The sequence below is a fragment of the Colletes latitarsis genome, chromosome 7 (assembly GCF_051014445.1).
Source record: "Colletes latitarsis isolate SP2378_abdomen chromosome 7, iyColLati1, whole genome shotgun sequence".
In the NCBI taxonomy this organism is placed as follows: Eukaryota; Metazoa; Arthropoda; class Insecta; order Hymenoptera; family Colletidae; genus Colletes; species Colletes latitarsis.
Window position 1 is genome coordinate 1,491,516 of NC_135140.1, and position 24,063 is coordinate 1,515,578.

Here is a 24,063-nt window from a genome sequence, read left to right on the forward strand (position 1 = left end):
ACCAGAGAAAACCAAGGATCTGGCCAACAAGTACGCGAAGAAGGCAAAATCATGAGCCAGATGCGGGCATAACCCGGACCGAACCGGTGTTATCCTCTAAAATATTGATCGAAACCGGGTTTAATTGTTTGTTTCAGTGTGGTACCACATTACTACGTGATTCAAACCCGAAAAAACTCAGGATCTGGGCAACAAGTAAGCGAAGGAGGCGAAATCATGCGCAAAATGCGGGCATAACCCAGACCTAACCCAGACCTAACCGGTGTTACCGACTAAAATACTGACCGATGCCTGGTATAATTGACTGTTACTGTGTGGTACCACATTACTACGTGATTCAAACCAGAGAAAACCCAGGATCTGGCCAACAAGCATGCGAAGAAGGCAAAATCGTGATCACATACTGGCATAACCCAGACCTATCCGGTGTTATCCTCTAAAATATTCATCGAAACCGGGTTTAATTGTTTGTTTTAGTGTGGTACCACATTACTACGTGATTCAAACTCGAAAAAACCTAGGATCTGGCCAACAAGTATGCGAAGGAGGCAAAATCATGAACAAAATGCGGGAATAACCCAGACCTAACCAAGACCTAACCGGTGTTATCCTCTAAAATATTGATCGAAATCAGGTTTAATTGTCTCTTTCAGTGTGGTACCACAATACAACGTGATTCAAACCCGAAAAAACCCAGGATCAGGCCAACAAGTATGCGAAGAAGGCAAAATCATGAGCCAGATGCGGGCATAACCCGGACCTAACCGGTGTTATCCTCTAAAATATTGATCGAAACCGGGTTTAATTGTTTGTTTCAGTGTGGTACCACATTACTACGTAATTCAAACCCGAAAAAACCTAGGATCTAGCGAACAAATATGCGAAGGAGGCAAAATCATGAGCCAGATGCGGGCATAACCCAGACCTAACCTCGACCTAACCGGTTTTATCCTCTAAAATATTGATCGAAACAAGGTTTAATTGTCTCTTTCAGTGTGGTACCACAATACAACGTGATTCAAACCCGAAAAAACCCAGGATCTGGCCATCAAGTATGCGAAGAAGGCAAAACCATGAGCCAGATGCGGGCATAACCCAGACCTAACCCCGACCTAACCGGTTTTATCCTCTAAAATATTGATCGAAACCAGGTTTAATTGTCTGTTTCAATGTGGTACCACATTACTACGTGATTCAAACCAGAGAATACCCATGATCTGGCCAACAAGCATGCGAAGAAGGCAAAATCATGATCAGATGCGGGCATAACCCAGACCTAACCAAGACCAAACCGGTGTTATCCTCTAAAATATTGATCGAAATCAGGTTTTATTGTCTCTTTCAGTGTGGTACCACAATACAACGTGATTCAAACCCGAAAAAACCCAGGATCTGGCCAACAAGTATGCGAAGAAGGCAAAATCATGAGCCAGATGCACGCATAACCCGGACCTAACCGGTGTTATCCTCTAAAATATTGATCGAAACCGGGTTTAATTGTTTGTTTCAGTGTGGTACCACATTACTACGTGATTCAAACCCGAAAAAACCTAGGATCTAGCCAACAAGTATGCGAAGGAGGCAAAATCATGATCAGATGCGGGCATAACCCAGACCTAACCCCGACCTAACCGGTTTTATCCTCTAAAATATTGATCGAAACCAGGTTTAATTGTCTGTTTCAGTGTGGTAACACATTAGTACGTGATTCAAACCAGAGAAAACCCAGGATCTGGCCAACAAGCATACGAAGAAGGCAAAATCGTGATCAGATGCGGGCATAACCCAGACATAACCAAGACCTAACCGGTGTTATCCTCCAAGATCTTGATCGAAACCAGGTTTAATTGTCTCTTTCAGTGTGGTACCACAATACAACGTGATTCAAACCCGAAAAAACCCTGGATCTGGCGAACAAGTATGCGAAGAAGGCGAAATCATGAGCCAGATGAGGGCACCACCCAGACCTAACCCAGACCTAACAGGTGTTACCGACTAAAATACTGACCGAAGCCAGGTTTAATTGACTGTTACTGTGTGGTACCACATTACTACGTGATTCAAACCAGAGAAAACCCAGGATCTGGCCAACAAGCATGCGAAGAAGGCAAAATCATGATCAGATGCGGGCATGACCCAGACCTAACCAAGACCTAACCGGTGTTATCCTCAAAAATATTGATCGAAACCAGGTTTAATTTTCTCTTTCAGTGTGGTACCACAATACAACGTGATTCAAACCCGAAAAAACCTAGGATCTAGCCAACAAATATGCAAAGGAGGCTAAATCATGACCCAGATGCGGGCATAACCCAGACCTAACCCCGACCTAACCGGTTTTATCCTCTAAAATATTGATCGAAACCAGTTTTAATTGTCTGTTTCAGTGTGGTACCACATTACTACGTGATTCAAACCACAGAAAACCCGGATGCGGGCATAACCCAGACCTAACCAAGACCTAACCGGTGTTATCCTCTAAAATATTGATCGAAATCAGGTTTAATTGTCTCTTTCGGTGTGGTACCACAATACAACGTGATTCAAACCCGAAAAAACCCAGGATCTGGCCAACAAGTATGCGAAGAAGGCAAAATCATGAGCCAGATGAGGGCACAACTCAGACCTAATCCAGACCTAACCGGTGTTACCGACTAAAATACTGACCGAAGCCAGGTATAATTGTCTGTTTCAGTGTGGTAACACATTAGTACGTGATTCAAACCAGAGAAAACCCAGGATCTGGCCAACAAGTATGCGAAGAAGGCAAAATCATGAGCCAGATGAGGGCAGAACTCAGACCTAATCCAGACATAACCGGTGTTACCAGCTAAAATACTGACCGGATCCAGGTATAATTGTTTGTTTCAGTGTGGTACCACATTACTACGTGATTCAAATCCAAAAAACCCAGGATCTGGCCAACAAGTATGCGAAGAAGGCAAAATCATGAGCCAGATGTGGGCATAACCCAGACCTAACCCCGACCTAACCGATTTTATCCTCTAAAATATTGATCGAAATCAGGTTTAATTGTCTGTTTCAGTGTGGTAACACATTAGTACGTGATTCAACCCAGAGAAAACCCAGGATCTGGCCAACAAGCATGCGAAGAAGGCAAAATCGTGATCAGATGCGGGCATAACCCAGACATAACCTAGACCTAACCGGTGTTATCCTCCAAGATGTTGATCGAAACCAGGTTTAATTGTCTCTTTCAGTGTGGTACCACAAAACAACGTGATTCAAACCCGAAAAAACCCTGGATCTGGCGAACAAGTATGCGAAGAATGCAAAATCATGAGCCAGATGAGGGCACCACCCAGACCTAACCCAGACCTAAACGGTGTTACCGACTAAAATACTGACCGAAGCCAGGTTTAATTGACTGTTACTGTGTGGTACCACATTACTACGTGATTCAAACCTGAAAAAACCCAGGATCTGGCCAACAAGTATGCGAAGAAGGCAAAATCATGAGCCAGATGAGGGCACAACTCAGACCTAATACAGACCTAACCGGTGTTACCGACTAAAATACTGACCGAAGCCAGGTTTAATTGACTGTTACTGTGTGGTACCACATTACTACGTGATTCAAACCCGAAAAAACCCGGGATCTGGCCAACAAGTATGCGAGGAAGGCAAAATCATGTGCCAGATGCGGGCATAACGCAGACCTAACCCAGACCTAACCTGTATTACCGACTAAAATACTGTCCGAAGCCAGGTTTAGTTGACTGTTACTGTGTCGTACCACATTACTACGTGTTGCATACCCGAAAAAACCCAGGATCTGGCCAAGAAGTATGTGAAGAAGGCAAAATCATGGGCCAGATGCGGGCATAACCCAGACCTAACCCAGACCTGACCGTTGATACCGGCTAAAATACTGACCGGATCCAGGTTTAATTGTCTGTTACTGTTTGGTACCACATTACTACGTGATTCAAACCCGAAAATACCCAGGATCTGGCCAACAAGTATGCGAAGAAGGCAAAATCATGAGCCAGATGCGGGCATAACGCAGACCTAACCCAGAGCTAACCTGTATTACCGACTAAAATACTGTCCGAAGCCAGGTTTAGTTGACTGTTACTGTGTCGTACCACATTACTACGTGTTGCATACCCGAAAAAACCCAGGATCTGGCCAAGAAGTATGTGAAGAAGACAAAATCATGGGCCAGATGCGGGCGTAACCCAGACCTAACCAAGGACTAACCGGTTTTATCCTCTAAAATATTGATCGAAACCAGGTTTAATTGGCTGTTTCAGTGTGGTACCACATTACTACATGATTCAAACCAGAGAAAACCAAGGATCTGGCCAACAAGCATGCGAAGAAGGCAAAATCATGATCAGATGCGGGCATAACCCAGACCTAACCAAGACCTAACCGGTGTTATCCTCTAAAATATTGATCGAAACAAGGTTTAATTGTCTGTTTCAGTGTGGTACCACATTACTACGTGATTCAAACCAGAGAAAACCCAGGACCTGGCCAACAAGCATGCGCAGAAGGCAAAATCGTGATCAGATGCGGGCATAACCCAGACCTAACCAAGACCTAGCCGGTGTTATCCTCTAAAATATTGATCGAAATCAGGTTTAATTGTCTCTTTCAGTTTGGTACCACAATACAACGTGATTCAAACCCGAAAAAACCCAGGATCTGGCCAACAAGTATGCGAAGAAGGCAAAATCGTGAGCCAGATGCGCGCATAACCCGGACCTAACCGGTTTTATCCTCTAAAATATTGATCGAAACCAGGTTTAATTGGCTGTTTCAGTGTGGTACCACATTACTACATGATTCAAACCAGAGAAAACCAAGGATCTGGCCAACAAGCATGCGAAGAAGGCAAAATCATGATCAGATGCGGGCATAACCCAGACCTAACCAAGACCTAACCGGTGTTATCCTCTAAAATATTGATCGAAACAAGGTTTAATTGTCTGTTTCAGTGTGGTACAACAATACAACGTGAATCAAACCCGAAAAAACCCAGGATCTGGCCAACAAGTATGCGAAGATGGCAAAATCATGAGCCAGATGCGGGCATAACCCAGACCTAACCCCGACCTAACCGGTGTTATCCTCTAAAATATTGATCGAAACCGGGTTTAATTGTTTGTTTCAGTGTGGTACCACATTACTACGTGATTCAAACCCGTCAAAACACAGGATCTGGTCAACAAGTATGCGAAGAAGGCAACATCATGAGTCAGATGCGGGCATAACCCAGACCTAACACAGACCTAATCGGTTTTACCCTCTCAAATATTGATCGAAACGAAGTTTAGTGGACTGTTTCAGTGTGGTACCACATTACTACGAGATTCAAACCCAAAAAAACCCAGGATCTGGCCAACAAGTATGCGAGGAAGGCAAAATCATGTGCCAGATGCGGGCGTAACCCAGACCTAACCAAGGACTAGCCGGTTTTATCCTCTAAAATATTGATCGAAACCAGGTTTAATTGGCTGTTTCAGTGTGGTACCACATTACTACATGATTCAAACCAGAGAAAACCAAGGATCTGGCCAACAAGCATGCGAAGAAGGCAAAATCATGAACAAAACGCGGGCATAACCCAGACCTAACCCAGACCTAACCGTTGTTATCCTCTAAAATGTGGATCGAAACCAGGTTTAATTGACTGTTACTGTGTTGTACCGCATTACTACCTGATTCAAACCTGAAAAAACCCAGGATCTGGCCAACAAGTATGCGAAGAAGGCAATATCATGAGCCAGATGAGGGCACAACTCAGACCTAATCCAGACCTGACCGGTGTTACCGACTAAAATACTGGCCGAAGCCAGGTTTAATTGACTGCTACTGTGTTGTACCACATTACTACGTGATTCAAACCTGAAAAAACCCAGGATCTGGCCAACAAGTATGCGAAGAAGGCAAAATCATGAGTCAGATGCGGGCATAACCCAGCCCTAACCCAGACCTAACCGGTTTTATCCTCTAAAATATTGATCGAATCGAAGTTTAGTGGACTGTTTCAGTGTGGTACCACATTACTACGTGATTCAAACCCGTCAAAACACAGGATCTGGTCAACAAGTATGCGAAGAAGGCAAAATCATGAGTCAGATGCGGGCATAACCCAGACCTAACACAGACCTAATCGGTTTTACCCTCTCAAATATTGATCGAAACGAAGTTTAGTGGACTGTTTCAGTGTGGTACCACATTACTACGAGATTCAAACCCAAAAAAACCCAGGATCTGGTCAACAAGTATGCGAAGAAGGCAAAATCATGAGTCAGATGCGGGCATAACCCAGACCTAACACAGACCTAATCGGGTTTACCCTCTCAAATATTGATCGAAACGAAGTTTAGTGGACTGTTTCAATGTAGTACCACATTACTACGTGATTCAAACCAGAGAAAACCCAGGATCTGGACAACAAGCATGCGAAGAAGGCAAAATCATGATCAGATGAGGGCATAACCCAGACCTAACCAAGACCTAACCGGTGTTATCCTCTAAAATATTGATCGAAATCAGGTTTAATTGTCTCTTTCAGTGTGGTACCACAATACAACGTGATTCAAACCCGAAAAAACCCAGGATCTGGCCAACAAGTATGCGAAGAAGGCAAAATCATGAGCCTGATGCGGGCATAACCCGGACCTACCCAAGGACTAACCGGTTTAATCCTCTAAAATATTGATCGAAACCAGGTTTAATTGTCTGTTTCAGTGTGGTAACACATTAGTACGTGATTCAAACCAGAGAAAACCCAGGATCTGGCCAACAAGCATGCGAAGAAGGCAAAATCGTGATCAGATGCGGGCATAACCCAGACAAAACCAAGACCTAACCGGTGTTATCCTCCAAGATCTTGATCGAAACCAGGTTTAATTGTCTCTTTCAGTGTGGTACCACAATACAACGTGATTCAAACCCGAAAAAACCCAGGATCTGGCGAACAAGTATGCGAAGAAGGCAAAATCATGAGCCAGATGAGGGCACCACCCAGACCTAACCGGTGTTACCGACTAAAATACTGACCGAAGCCAGGTTTAATTGACTGTTACTGTGTGGTACCACATTACTACGTGATTCAAACCCGAAAGAACTCAGGATCTGGCCAACAAGTAAGCGAAGGAGGCAAAATCATGTGCAAAATGCGGGCATAACCCAGACCTAACCCAGACCTGACCGTTGATACCGGCTAAAATACTGACCGGATCCAGGTTTAATTGTCTGTTACTGTTTGGTACCACATTACTACGTGACTCAAACCCGAAAATACCCAGGATCTGGCCAACAAGTATGCGAAGAAGGCAAAATCATGAGCCAGATGCGGGCATAACGCAGACCTAACCCAGACCTAACCTGTATTACCGACTAAAATACTGTCCGAAGCCAGGTTTAGTTGACTGTTACTGTGTGGTACCACATTACTACGTGTTGCATACCCGAAAAAACCCAGGATCTGGCCAAGAAGTATGTGAAGAAGGCAAAATCATGGGCCAGATGCGGGCGTAACCCAGACCTACCCAAGGACTAACCGGTTTAATCCTCTAAAATATTGATCGAAACCAGGTTTAATTGGCTGTTTCAGTGTGGTACCACATTACTACATGATTCAAACCAGAGAAAACCAAGGATCTGGCCAACAAGCATGCGAAGAAGGCAAAATCATGAGCCAGATGAGGGCACAACTCAGACCTAATCCAGACCTAACCGGTGTTACCGACTAAAATACTTACCGAAGCCAGGTTTAATTGACTGCTACTGTGTTGTACCACATTACTACGTGATTCAAACCTGAAAAAACCCAGGATCTGGCCAACAAACATGCGAAGAAGGCAAAATCATGAGCCAGATGCGGGCATAACCCAGCCCTAACCCAGACCTAACCGGTTTTATCCTCTAAAATATTGATCGAATCGAAGTTTAGTGGACTGTTTCAGTGTGGTACCACATTACTACGTGATTCAAACCCGTCAAAACACAGGATCTGGTCAACAAGTATGCGAAGAAGGCAAAATCATGAGTCAGATGCGGGCATTACCCAGCCCTAACCCAGACCTAACCGGTTTTATCCTCTAAAATATTGATCGAATCGAAGTTTAGTGGACTGTTTCAGTGTGGTACCACATTACTACGTGATTCAAACCCGTCAAAACACAGGATCTGGTCAACAAGTATGCGAAGAAGGCAAAATCATGAGTCAGATGCGGGCATAACCCAGACCTAACACAGACCTAATCGGTTTTACCCTCTCAAATATTGATCGAAACGAAGTTTAGTGGACTGTTTCAGTGTGGTACCACATTACTACGAGATTCAAACCCAAAAAAACCCAGGATCTGGTCAACAAGTATGCGAAGAAGGCAAAATCATGAGTCAGATGCGGGCATAACCCAGACCTAACACAGACCTAATCGGTTTTACCCTCTCAAATATTGATCGAAACGAAGTTTAGTGGACTGTTTCAATGTAGTACCACATTACTACGTGATTCAAACCAGAGAAAACCCAGGATCTGGCCAACAAGCATGCGAAGAGGGCAAAATCGTGATCAGATGCGGGCATAACCCAGACCTAACCAAGACCTAACCGGTGTTATCCTCAAAAATATTGATCGAAACCAGGTTTAATTTTCTCTTTCAGTGTGGTACCACAATACAACGTGATTCAAACCCGAAAAAACCCAGGATTTGGCCAACAAGTATGCGAAGAAGGCAAAATCATGAGCCAGATGAGGGCACAACCCAGACATAACCCATACCTAACCGGTGTTACCGACTAAAATACTGACCGAAGCCAGGTTTAATTGACTGTTACTGTGTGGTACCACATTACTACGTGATTAAAAACCAGAGAATACCCAGGATCTGGCCAACAAGCATGCGAAGAGGGCAAAATCGTGATCAGATGCGGGCATAACCCAGACCTAACCAAGACCTAACCGGTGTTATCCTCAAAAATATTGATCGAAACCAGGTTTAATTTTCTCTTTCAGTGTGGTACCACAATACAACGTGATTCAAACCCGAAAAAACCCAGGATCTGGTCAACAAGTATGCGAAGAAGGCAACATCATGAGTCAGATGCGGGCATTACCCAGCCCTAACCCAGACCTAACCGGTTTTATCCTCTAAAATATTGATCGAATCGAAGTTTAGTGGACTGTTTCAGTGTGGTACCACATTACTACGTGATTCAAACCCGTCAAAACACAGGATCTGGTCAACAAGTATGCGAAGAAGGCAAAATCATGAGTCAGATGCGGGCATAACCCAGACCTAACACAGACCTAATCGGTTTTACCCTCTCAAATATTGATCGAAACGAAGTTTAGTGGACTGTTTCAGTGTGGTACCACATTACTACGAGATTCAAACCCAAAAAAACCCAGGATCTGGTCAACAAGTATGCGAAGAAGGCAAAATCATGAGTCAGATGCGGGCATAACCCAGACCTAACACAGACCTAATCGGTTTTACCCTCTCAAATATTGATCGAAACGAAGTTTAGTGGACTGTTTCAATGTAGTACCACATTACTACGTGATTCAAACCAGAGAAAACCCAGGATCTGGCCAACAAGCATGCGAAGAGGGCAAAATCGTGATCAGATGCGGGCATAACCCAGACCTAACCAAGACCTAACCGGTGTTATCCTCAAAAATATTGATCGAAACCAGGTTTAATTTTCTCTTTCAGTGTGGTACCACAATACAACGTGATTCAAACCCGAAAAAACCCAGGATTTGGCCAACAAGTATGCGAAGAAGGCAAAATCATGATCAGATGAGGGCATAACCCAGACCTAACCAAGACCTAACCGGTGTTATCCTCTAAAATATTGATCGAAATCAGGTTTAATTGTCTCTTTCAGTGTGGTACCACAATACAACGTGATTCAAACCCGAAAAAACCCAGGATCTGGCCAACAAGTATGCGAAGAAGGCAAAATCATTAGCCAGATGCGGGCATAACCCGGACCTAACCGGTGTTATCCTCTAAAATATTGATCGAAACCGGGTTTAATTGTTTGTTTCAGTGTGGTACCACATTACTACGTGACCCAAACCCGAAAAAACCTGGGATCTATGTAACAAGTATGCGAAGGAGGCAAAATCATGAGCCAGATGTGGGCATAACCCAGACCTAACCCCGACCTAACCGGTTTTATCCTCTAAAATATTGATCGAAACCAGGTTTAATTGTCTGTTTCAGTGTGGTAACACATTAGTACGTGATTCAAACCAGAGAAAACCCAGGATCTGGCCAACAAGCATGCGAAGAAGGCAAAATCGTGATCAGATGCGGGCAAAACCCAGACAAAACCAAGACCTAACCGGTGTTATCCTCCAAGATCTTGATCGAAACCAGGTTTAATTGTCTCTTTCAGTGTGGTACCACAATACAACGTGATTCAAACCCGAAAAAACCCAGGATCTGGCGAACAAGTATGCGAAGAAGGCAAAATCATGAGCCAGATGAGGGCACCACCCAGACCTAACCGGTGTTACCGACTAAAATACTGACCGAAGCCAGGTTTAATTGACTGTTACTGTGTGGTACCACATTACTACGTGATTCAAACCCGAAAGAACTCAGGATCTGGCCAACAAGTAAGCGAAGGAGGCAAAATCATGTGCAAAATGCGGGCATAACCCAGACCTAACCCAGACCTGACCGTTGATACCGGCTAAAATACTGACCGGATCCAGGTTTAATTGTCTGTTACTGTTTGGTACCACATTACTACGTGACTCAACCCCGAAAATACCCAGGATCTGGCCAACAAGTATGCGAAGAAGGCAAAATCATGAGCCAGATGCGGGCATAACGCAGACCTAACCCAGACCTAACCTGTATTACCGACTAAAATACTGTCCGAAGCCAGGTTTAGTTGACTGTTACTGTGTGGTACCACATTACTACGTGTTGCATACCCGAAAAAACCCAGGATCTGGCCAAGAAGTATGTGAAGAAGGCAAAATCATGGGCCAGATGCGGGCGTAACCCAGACCTAACCGGTATTACCGACTATAATACTGTCCGAAGCCAGGTTTAGTTGACTGTTTCTGTGTGGTACCTCATTACTACGTGTTGCGTACCCGAAAAAACCCAGGATCTGGCAAACAAGCATGCGAAGAAGGCAAAATCATGAGCCAGATGCGGCCATAACCCAGACCTAACACAGACCTAACCGGTTTTACCCTCTCAAATATTGATCGAAACGAAGTTTAGTGGACTGTTTCAGTGTGGTACCACATTACTACGTGATTCAAACCCGAAAAAACCCAGGATCTGGCCAACAAGTATGCGAGGAAGGCAAAATCACGTGCCAGATGCGGGCATAACCCAGACCTAACCAAAACCTAACCGGTGTTACCGACTAAAATACTGTCCGAAGCCAGGTTAAGTTGACTGTTACTGTGTGGTACCACATTACTACGTGTTGCATACCCGAAAAAACCCAGGATATGGCCAAGAAATATGTGAAGAAGGCAAAATCATGAGCCAGATGAGGGCACCACCCAGACCTAACCCAGACCTAACCGGTGTTACCGACTAAAATACTGACCGAAGCCAGGTTTAATTGACTGTTACTGTGTGGTACCACATTACTACGTGATTCAAACCTGAAAAAACCCAGGATCTGGCCAACAAGTATGCGAAGAAGGCAAAATCATGAGCCAGATGAGGGCACAGCTCAGACCTAATCCAGACCTAACCGGTGTTACCGACTAAAATACTGACCGAAGCCAGGTTTAATTGACTGTTACTGTGTGGTACCGCATTACTACGTGATTCAAACTCGAAAAAACCCAGGATCTGGCCAACAAGCATGCGAAGAAGGCAAAATCATGAGCCTGATGCGGGCATAACCCAGCCCTAACCCAGACCTAACCGGTTTTATCCTCTAAAATATTGATCGAATCGAAGTTTAGTGGACTGTTTCAGTATGGTACCACATTACTACGTGATTCAAACCCGTCAAAACACAGGATCTGGTCAACAAGTATGCGAAGAAGGCAAAATCATGAGCCAGATGCGGGCATAACCCAGACCTAACACAGACCTAACCGGTTTTACCCTCTCAAATATTGATCGAAACGAAGTTTAGTGGACTGTTTCAGTGTGGTACCACATTACTACGTGATTCAAACCCGAAAAAACAGGGGATCTGGCCAACAAGTATGCGAGGAAGGCAAAATCATGTGCCAGATGCGGGCATAACCCAGACCTAACCCAGACCTAACCGGTATTACCGACTAAAATACTGACCGAAGCCAGGTTTAATTGACTGTTACTGTGTGGTACCACATTACTACGTGATTCAAACCCGAAAGAACTCAGGATCTGGCCAACAAGTATGCGAAGAAGGCAAAATCATGAGCCAGATGCGGGCATAACCCAGCCCTAACCCAGACCTAACCGGTGTTATCCTCAAAAATATTGATCGAAACCAGGTTTAATTGTCTCTTTCAGTGTGGTACCACATTACTACGTGATTCAAACTCGAAAAAACCCAGGATCTGGCCAACAAGCATGCGAAGAAGGCAAAATCATGAGCCTGATGCGGGCATAACGCAGCCCTAACCCAGACCTAACCGGTTTTACCCTCTCAAATATTGATCGAAACGAAGTTTAGTGGACTGTTTCAGTGTGGTGCCACATTACTACGAGATTCAAACCCAAAAAAACCCAGGATCTGGCCAACAAGTATGCGAGGAAGGAAAAATCATGTGCCAGATGCGGGCGTAACCCAGACCTAACCAAGGACTAGCCGGTTTTATCCTCTAAAATATTGATCGAAATCAGGTTTAATTGTCTGTTTCAATGTGGTACCACATTACTACGTGATTCAAACCAGAGAAAACCCAGGATCTGGCCAACAAGCATGCGAAGAGGGCAAAATCGTGATCAGATGCGGGCATAACCCAGACCTAACCAAGACCTAACCGGTGTTATCCTCAAAAATATTGATCGAAACCAGGTTTAATTTTCTCTTTCATTGTGGTACCACAATACAACGTGATTCAAACCCGAAAAAACCCAGGATCTGGCCAACAAGTATGCGAAGAATGCAAAATCATGAGCCAGATGCGGGCATAACCCGGACCTAACCGGTGTTATCCTCTAAAATATTGATCGAAACCGGGTTTAATTGTTTGTTTCAGTGTGGTACCACATTATTACGTGATTCAAACCCGAAAAAACCTGGGATCTATGTAACAAGTATGCGAAGGAGGCAAAATCATGAGCCAGATGTGGGCATAACCCAGACCTAACCCCGACCTAACCGGTTTTATCCTCTAAAATATTGATCGAAACCAGGTTTAATTGTCTGTTTCAGTGTGGTAACACATTAGTACGTGATTCAAACCAGAGAAAACCCAGGATCTGGCCAACAAGCATGCGAAGAAGGCAAAATCGTGATCAGATGCGGGCATAACCCGGACATAACCAAGACCTAACCGGTGTTATCCACCAAGATCTTGATCGAAACCGGGTTTAATTGTCTCTTTCAGTGTGGTACCACAATACAACGTGATTCAAACCCGAAAAAACCCAGGATCTGGCGAAGAAGTATGCGAAGAAGGCAAAATCATGAGCCAGATGAGGGCACCACCCAGACCTAACCGGTGTTACCGACTGAAATACTGACCGAAGCCAGGTTTAATTGACTGTTACTGTGAGGTACCACATTACTACGTGATTCAAACCTGAAAAAACCCAGGATCTGGCCAACAAGTATGCGAAGAAGGCAAAATCATGAGCCAGATGAGGGCACAACTCAGACCTAATCCAGACCTAACCGGTGTTACCGACTAAAATATTGATCGAATCGAAGTTTAGTGGACTGTTTCAGTGTGGTACCACATTACTACGTGATTCAAACCCGTCAAAACACAGGATCTGGTCAACAAGTATGCGAAGAAGGCAAAATCATGAGCCAGATGCGGGCATAACCCAGACCTAACACAGACCTAAGCGGCTTTACCCTCTCAAATATTGATCGAAACGAAGTTTAGTGGACTGTTTCAATGTAGTACCACATTACTACGTGATTCAAACCAGAGAAATCCCAGGATCTGGCCAACAAGCATGCGAAGAGGGCGAAATCGTGATCAGATGCGGGCATAACCCAGACCTAACCAAGACCTAACCGGTGTTATCCTCAAAAATATTGATCGAAACCAGGTTTAATTTTCTCTTTCAGTGTGGTACCACAATACAACGTGATTCAAACCCGAAAAAACACAGGATTTGGCCAACAAGTATGCGAAGAAGGCAAAATCATGAGCCAGATGAGGGCACAACCCAGACATAACCCAGACCTAACCGGTGTTACCGACTAAAATACTGACCGAAGCCAGGTTTAATTGACTGTTACTGTGTGGTACCACATTACTACGTGATTAAAAACCAGAGAATACCCAGGATCTGGCCAACAAGCATGCGAAGAAGGCAAAATCATGACCAGATGAGGGCATAACCCAGACCTAACCAAGACCTAAACGGTGTTATCCTCTAAAATATTGATCGAAATCAGGTTTAATTGTCTCTTTCAGTGTGGTACCACAATACAACGTGATTCAAACCCGAAAAAACCCAGGATCTGGCCAACAAGTATGCGAAGAAGGCAAAATCATGAGCCAGATGCGGGCATAACCCAGACCTAACCCCGACCTAACCGGTTTTATCCTCTAAAATATTGATCGAAACCAGGTTTAATAGTCTGTTTCAGTGTGGTAACACATTAGTACGTGATTCAAACCAGAGAAAACCCAGGATCTGGCCAACAAGCATGCGAAGAAGGCAAAATCGTGATCAGATGCGGGCATAACCCAGACAAAACCAAGACCTAACCGGTGTTATCCTCCAAGATCTTGATCGAAACCAGGTTTAATTGTCTCTTTCAGTGTGGTACCACAATACAACGTGATTCAAACCCGAAAAAACCCAGGATCTGGCGAACAAGTATGCGAAGAAGGCAAAATCATGAGCCAGATGAGGGCACCACCCAGACCTAACCGGTGTTACCGACTAAAATACTGACCGAAGTCAGGTATAATTGACTGTTACTGTGTGGTACCACATTACTACGTGATTCAAACCTGAAAAAACCCAGGATCTGGCCAACAAGTATGCGAAGAAGGCAAAATCATGAGCCACATGAGGGCACAACTCAGACCTAATCCAGACCTAACCGGTGTTACCGACTAAAATACTGACCGAAGCCAGGTTTAATTGACTGTTACTGTGTGTTACCGCATTACTACGTGATTCAAACTCGAAAAAACCCAGGATCTGGCCAACAAGCATGCGAAGAAGGCAAAATCATGAGCCTGATGCGGGCATAACCCAGCCCTAACCCAGACCTAACCGGTTTTATCCTCTAAAATATTGATCGAATCGAAGTTTAGTGGACCGTTTCAGTGTGTTACCACATTACTACGTGATTCAAACCCGTCAAAACACAGGATCTGGTCAACAAGTATGCGAAGAAGGCAAAATCATGAGCCAGATGCGGGCATAACCCAGACCTAACACAGACCTAACCGGTTTTACCCTCTCAAATATTGATCGAAACGAAGTTTAGTGGACTGTTTCAGTGTGGTACCACATTACTACGTGATTCAAACCCGAAAAAACAGGGGATCTGGCCAACAAGTATGCGAGGAAGGCAAAATCATGAGCCAGATGCGGGCATAACCCAGACCTAACCCAGACCTAACCGGTATTACCGACTAAAATACTGACCGAAGCCAGGTTTAATTGACTGTTACTGTGTGGTACCACATTACTACGTGATTCAAACCCGAAAGAACTCAGGATCTGGCCAACAAGTAAGCGAAGGAGGCAAAATCATGCGCAAAATGCGGGCATAACCCAGACCTAACCCAGACCTGACCGTTGATACCGGCTAAAATACTGACCGGATCCAGGTTTAATTGTCTGTTACTGTTTGGTACCACATTACTACGTGACTCAAACCAGAAAATACCCAGGATCTGGCCAACAAGTATCCGAAGAAGGCAAAATCATGAGCCAGATGCGGGCATAACGCAGACCTAACCCAGACCTAACCTGTATTACCGACTAAAATACTGTCCGAAGCCAGGTTTAGTTGACTGTTACTGTGTGGTACCACATTACTACGTGTTGCATACCCGAAAAAAACCCAGGATCTGGCCAAGAAGTATGTGAAGAAGGCAAAATCATGGGCCAGATGCGAGCGTAACCCAGACCTACCCAAGGACTAACCGGTTTAATCCTCTAAAATATTGATCGAAACCAGGTTTAATTGGCTGTTTCAGTGTGGTACCACATTACTACATGATTCAAACAAGAGAAAACCAAGGATCTGGCCAACAAGCATGCGAAGAAGGCAAAATCATGAGCCAGATGCGGGCATTACCCAGACCTAACACAGACCTAACCGGTTTTACCCTCTCAAATATTGATCGAAACGAAGTTTAGTGGACTGTTTCAGTGTGGTACCATATTACTACGTGATTAAAACCCGAAAAAACCCAGGATCTGGCCAACAAGTATGCGAGGAAGGCAAAATCACGTGCCAGATGCGGGCATAACCCAGACCTAACCAAAACCTAACCGGTGTTACCGACTAAAATACTGTCCGAAGCCAGGTTAAGTTGACTGTTACTGTGTGGTACCACATTACTACGTGCTGCATACCCGAAAAAACCCAGGATATGGCCAAGAAATATGTGAAGAAGGCAAAATCATGAGCCAGATGAGGGCACCACCCAGACCTAACCCAGACCTAACCGGTGTTACCGACTAAAATACTGACCGAAGCCAGGTTTAATTGACTGTTACTGTGTGGTACCACATTACTACGTGATTCAACCTGAAAAAACCCAGGATCTGGCCAACAAGTATGCGAAGAAGGCAAAATCATGAGCCAGATGAGGGCACAACTCAGACCTAATCCAGACCTAACCGGTGTTACCGCCTAAAATACTGACCGAAGCCAGGTTTAATTGACTGTTACTGTGTGGTACCGCATTACTACGTGATTCAAACTCGAAAAAACCCAGGATCTGGCCAACAAGCATGCGAAGAAGGCAAAATCATGAGCCTGATGCGGGCATAACCCAGCCCTAACCCAGACCTAACCGGTTTTACCCTCTCAAGTATTGATCGAAACGAAGTTTAGTGGACTGTTTCAGTGTGGTACCACATTACTACGTGATTCAAACCCGAAAAAACAGGGGATCTGGCCAACAAGTATGCGAGGAAGGCAAAATCATGTGCCAGATGCGGGCATAACCCAGACCTAACCCAGACCTAACCGGTATTACCGACTAAAATACTGACCGAAGCCAGGTTTAGTTGACTGTTACTGTGTGGTACCACATTACTACGTGATTCAAACCCGAAAGAACTCAGGATCTGGCCAACAAGTAAGCGAAGGAGGCAAAATCATGCGCAAAATGCGGGCATAACCCAGACCTAACCCAGACCTGACCGTTGATACCGGCTAAAATACTGACCGGATCCAGGTTTAATTGACTGTTACTGTGTGGTACCACATTACTACGTGATTCAAACCCGAAAGAACTCAGGATCTGGCCAACAAGTAAGCGAAGGAGGCAAAATCATGCGCAAAATGCGGGCATAACCCAGACCTAACCCAGACCTGACCGTTGATACCGGCTAAAATAGTGACCGGATCCAGGTTTAATTGTCTGTTACTGTTTGGTACCACATTACTAAATGATTCAAACCAGAGAAAACCAAGGATCTGGCCAACAGGCATGCGAAGAAGGCAAAATCATGAACAAAACGCGGGCATAACCCAGACCTAACCCAGACCTAACCGTTGTTATCCTCTAAAATGTGGATCGAAACCAGGTTTAATTGACTGTTACTGTGTTGTACCACATTACTACCTGATTCAAACCTGAAAAAACCCAGGATCTGGCCAACAAGTATGCGAAGAAGGCAAAATCATGAGCCAGATGAGGGCACAACTCAGACCTAATCCAGACCTAACCGGTGTTACCGACTAAACTACTGGCCGAAGCCAGGTTTAATTGACTGCTACTGTGTTGTACCACATTACTACGTGATTCAAACCTGAAAAACCCCAGGATCTGGCCAACAAACATGCGAAGAAGGCAAAATCATGAGCCAGATGCGGGCATAACCCAGCCCTAACCCAGACCTAACCGGTTTTATCCTCTAAAATATTGATCGAATCGAAGTTTAGTGGACTGTTTCAGTGTGGTACCACATTACTACGTGATTCAAACCCGTCAAAACACAGGATCTGGTCAACAAGTATGCGAAGAAGGCAAAATCATGAGTCAGATGCGGGCATAACCCAGACCTAACACAGACCTAATCGGTTTTACCCTCTCAAATATTGATCGAAACGAAGTTTAGTGGGCTGTTTCAGTGTGGTACCACATTACTACGAGATTCAAACCCAAAAAAACCCAGGATCTGGCCAACAAGTATGGGAGGAAGGCAAAATCATGTGCCAGATGCGGGCGTAACCCAGACCTAACCAAGGACTAGCCGGTTTTATCCTCTAAAATATTGATCGAAATCAGGTTTAATTGTCTGTTTCAATGTGGTACCACATTACTACGTGATTCAAACCAGAGAAAACCCAGGATCTGGCCAACAAGCATGCGAAGAGGGCAAAATCGTGATCAGATGCGGGCATAACCCAGACCTAACCAAGACCTAACCGGTGTTATCCTCAAAAATATTGATCGAAACCAGGTTTAATTTTCTCTTTCAGTGTGGTACCACAATACAACGTGATTCAAACACGAAAAAACCCAGGATCTGGCCAACAAGTATGCGAAGAAGGCAAAATCATGAGCCAGATGCGGGCATAACCCGGACCTAACCGGTGTTATCCTCTAAAATATTGATCGAAACCGGGTTTAATTGTTTGTTTCAGTGTGGTACCACATTACTACGTGATTCAAACCCGAAAAAACCTGGGATCTATGTAACAAGTATGCGAAGGAGGCAAAATCATGAGCCAGATGTGGGCATAACCCAGACCTAACCCCGACCTAACCGGTTTTATCCTCTAAAATATTGACCGAAACCAGGTTTAATTGTCTGTTTCAGTGTGGTAACACATTAGTACGTGATTCAAACCAGAGAAAACCCAGGATCTGGCCAACAAGCATGCGAAGAAGGCAAAATCGTGATCAGATGCGGGCATAACCCAGACAAAACCAAGACCTAACCGGTGTTATCCTCCAAGATCTTGATCGAAACCAGGTTTAATTGTCTCTTTCAGTGTGGTACCACAATACAACGTGATTCAAACCCGAAAAAACCCAGGATCTGGCGAACAAGTATGCGAAGAAGGCAAAATCATGAGCCAGATGAGGGCACCACCCAGACCTAACCGGTGTTACCGACTAAAATACTGACCGAAGCCAGGTTTAATTGACTGTTACTGTGAGGTACCACATTACTACGTGATTCAAACCTGAAAAAACCCAGGATCTGGCCAACAAGTATGCGAAGAAGGCAAAATCATGAGCCAGATGAGGGCACAACTCAGACCTAATCCAGACCTAACCGGTGTTACCGACTAAAATACTGACCGAAGCCAGGTTTAATTGACTGTTACTGTGTGGTACCGCATTACTACGTGATTCAAACTCGAAAAAACCCAGGATCTGGCCAACAAGCATGCGAAGAAGGCAAAATCATGAGCCTGATGCGGGCATAACCCAGCCCTAACCCAGACCTAACCGGTTTTATCCTCTAAAATATTGATCGAATCGAAGTTTAGTGGACTGTTTCAGTGTGGTACCACATTACTACGTGATTCAAACCCGTCAAAACACAGGATCTGGTCAACAAGTATGCGAAGAAGGCAAAATCATGAGCCAGATGCGGGCATAACCCAGACCTAACCCAGACCTGACCGTTGATACCGGCTAAAATACTGACCGGATCCAGGTTTAATTGACTGTTACTGTTTGGTACCACATTACTACGTGACTCAAACCCGAAAATACCCAGGATCTGGCCAACAAGTATGCGAAGAAGGCAAAATCATGAGCCAGATGCGGGCATAACGCAGACCTAACCCAGACCTAACCTGTATTACCGACTAAAATACTGTCCGAAGCCAGGTTTAGTTGACTGTTACTGTGTGGTACCACATTACTACGTGTTGCATACCCGAAAAAACCCAGGATCTGGCCAAGAAGTATGTGAAGGAGGCAAAACCATGGGCCAGATGCGGGCGTAACCCAGACCTACCCAAGGACTAACCGGTTTTATCCTCTAAAATGTTGATCGAAACCAGGTTTAATTGGCTGTTTCAGTGTGGTACCACATTACTACATGATTCAAACCAGAGAAAACCAAGGATCTGGCCAACAAGCATGCGAAGAAGGCAAAATCATGATCAGATGCGGGCATAACCCAGACCTAACCAAGACCTAACCGGTGTTATCCTCTAAAATATTGATCGAAACAAGGTTTAATTGTCTGTTTCAGTGTGGTACCACATTGCAACGTGATTCAAACCAGAGAAAACCCAGGATCTGGCCAACAAGCATGCGCAGAAGGCAAAATCGTGATCAGATGCGGGCATAACACACACATAACCAAGAACTAACCGGTGTTATCCTCCAAGATCTTGATCGAAACCAGGTTTAATTGTCTCTTTCTGTGTGGTACAACAATACAACGTGAATCAAACCCGAAAAAACCCAGGATCTGGCCAACAAGTATGCGAAGATGGCAAAATCATGAGCCAGATGCGGGCATAACCCAGACCTAACCCCGACCTAACCGGTGTTATCCTCTAAAATATTGATCGAAACCGGGTTTAATTGTTTCTTTGAGTGTGGTACCACATTACTACGTGATTCAAACCCGAAAAACCTAGGATCTGGCCAACAAGTATGCGAATGAGGCAAAATCATGAACAAAACGCGGGCATAAACCAGACCTAACCCAGACCTAACCATTGTTATCCTCTAAAATGTGGATCGAAACCAGGTTTAATTGACTGTTACTGTGTTGTACCACATTACTACGTGATTCAAACCTGAAAAAACCCAGGATCTGGCCAACAAGTATGCGAAGAAGGCAAAATCATGAGCCAGATGAGGGCACAACTCAGACCTAATCCAGACCTAACCGGTGTTACCGACTAAAATACTGGCCGAAGCCAGGTTTAATTGACTGCTACTGTGTTGTACCACATTACTACGTGATTCAAACCTGAAAAAACCCAGGATCTGGCCAACAAACATGCGAAGAAGGCAAAATCATGAGCCAGATGCGGGCATAACCCAGCCCTAACCCAGACCTAACCGGTTTTATCCTCTAAAATATTGATCGAATCGAAGTTTAGTGGACTGTTTCAGTGTGGTACCACATTACTACGTGATTCAAACCCGTCAAACCACAGGATCTGGTCAACAAGTATGCGAAGTAGGCAAAATCATGAGTCAGATGCGGGCATAACCCAGACCTAACACAGACCTAATCGGTTTTACCCTCTCAAATATTGATCGAAACGAAGTTTAGTGGACTGTTTCAGTGTGGTACCACATTACTACGAGATTCAAACCCAAAAAAACCCAGGATCTGGCCAACAAGTATGCGAGGAAGGCAAAATCATGTGCCAGATGCGGGCGTAACCCAGACCTAACCAAGGACTAGCCGGTTTTATCCTCTAAAATATTGATCGAAACCAGGTTTAATTGGCTGTTTCAGTGTGGTACCACATTACTACATGATTCAAACCAGAGAAAACCAAGGATCTGGCCAACAAGCATGCGAAGAAGGCAAAATCACGAACAAAACGCGGGCATAACGCAGACCTAACCCAGACCTAACCATTGTTGTCCACTAAAATGTGGATCGAAACCAGGTTTAATTGACTGTTACTGTGTTGTACCACATTACTACGTGATTCAAACCCGTCAAAACACAGGATCTGGCCAACAAGTATCCGAAGAAGGCAAAATCATGAGCCAGATGCGGGCATAACGCAGACCTAACCCAGACCTAACCTGTATTACCGACTAAAATACTGTCCGAAGCGAAGTTTAGTGGACTGTTTCAGTGTGGTACCACATTACTACGTGATTCAAACCCGAAAAAACCCAGGATCTGGCCAACAAGTGTGCGAGGAAGGCAAAATCATGTGCCAGATGCGGGCATAACCCAGACCTAACCCAGACCTAACCGGTGTTACCGACAAAAATACTGAGCGAAGCCAAGTTTAATTGACTGTTACTGTGTGGTACCACATTACTACGTGATTCAAACCAAAGAATTCCCAGGATCTGGCCAACAAGCATGCGAAGAAGGCAAAATCATGATCAGATGCGGGCATAACCCAGAGGTAACCAAGACCTAACCGGTGTTATCCTCTAAAATATTGATCGAAACTAGGTTTAATTGTCTCTTTCAGTGTGGTACCACAATACAACGTGATTCAAACCCGAAAAAACCCAGGATCTGGCCAACAAGTATGCGAACAAGGCAAAATCATGAGCCAGATGAGGGCACAGCCCAGATCTAACCCAGACCTAACCGGTGTTACCGACTAAAATACTGACCGAAGCCACGTTTAATTGACTGTTACTGTGTGGTACCACATTACTACGTGATTCAAACCAGAGAAATCCCAGGATCTGGCCAACAAGCATGCGAAGAAGGCAAAATCATGATCAGATGCGGGCATAACCCAGACTTAACCAAGACCTAACCGGTGTTATCCTCTAAAATATTGATCGAAACCAGGTTTAATTGTCTCTTTCAGTGTGGTACCACAATACAACGTGATTCAAACCCGAAAAAACCCAGGATCTGGCCAACAAGTATGCGAGGAAGGCACAATCACGTGCCAGATGCGGGCAAAACCCAGACCTAACCAAAACCTAACCGGTGTTACCGACTAAAATACTGTCCGAAGCCAGGTTAAGTTGACTGTTACTGTGTGGTACCACATTACTACGTGTTGCATACCCGAAAAAACCCAGGATATGGCCAAGAAATATGCGAAGAAGGCAAAATCGTGATCAGATGCGGGCATAACCCAGACATAACCAAGACCTAACCGGTGTTATCCTCTATGATCTTCATTGAAACCAGGTTTAATTGTCTCTTTCAGTGTGGTACCACAATACAACGTGATTCAAACCCGAAAAAACCTAGGATCTGGCCAACAAGTATGCGAAGGAGGCAAAATCATGAACAAAATGCGGGCTTAACCCAGACCTAACCAAGACCTAACCCGTGTCATCCTCTAAACTATTGATCGGAACAAGGTTTAATTGTCTCTTTCAGTGTGGTACCACAATACAACGTGATTCAAACCCGAAAAAACCCAGGATCTGGCCATCAAGTATGCGAAGAAGGCAAAATCATGAGCCAGATGCGGGCATAACCCAGACCTAAACCAGACCTAACCGGTGTTACCAGCTAAAATACTGACCGGATCCAGGTATAATTGTTTGTTTCAGTGTGGTACCACATTACTACGTGATTCAAATCCAAAAAACCCAGGATCTGGCCAACAAGTATGCGAAGAAGGCAGAATCATGAGCCAGATGCGGGCATAACCCAGACCTAAGCCAGACCCAACCGGTGTTACCGACTAAAATACTGCCCGAAGCCAGGTATAATTGACTGTTACTGTGTGGTACCACATTACTACGTGATTCAAACCAGAGAAAACCCAGGATCTGGCCAACAAGCATGCCAAGAAGGCAAAATCATGAGCCAGATGAGGGCACAACTCAGACCTAATCCAGACCTAACCGGTGTTACCGACTAAAATACTGCCCGAAGCCAGGTATAATTGACTGTTACTGTGTGGTACCACATTACTACGTGATTCAAACCCGTCAAAACACAGGATCTGGTCAACAAGTATGCGAAGAAGGCAAAATCATGAGCCAGATGCGGGCATAACCCAGACCTAACACAGACCTAACCGGTTTTACACTCTCAAATATTGATCGAAACGAAGTTTAGTGGACTGTTTCAGTGTGGTACCACATTACTACGTGATTCAAAC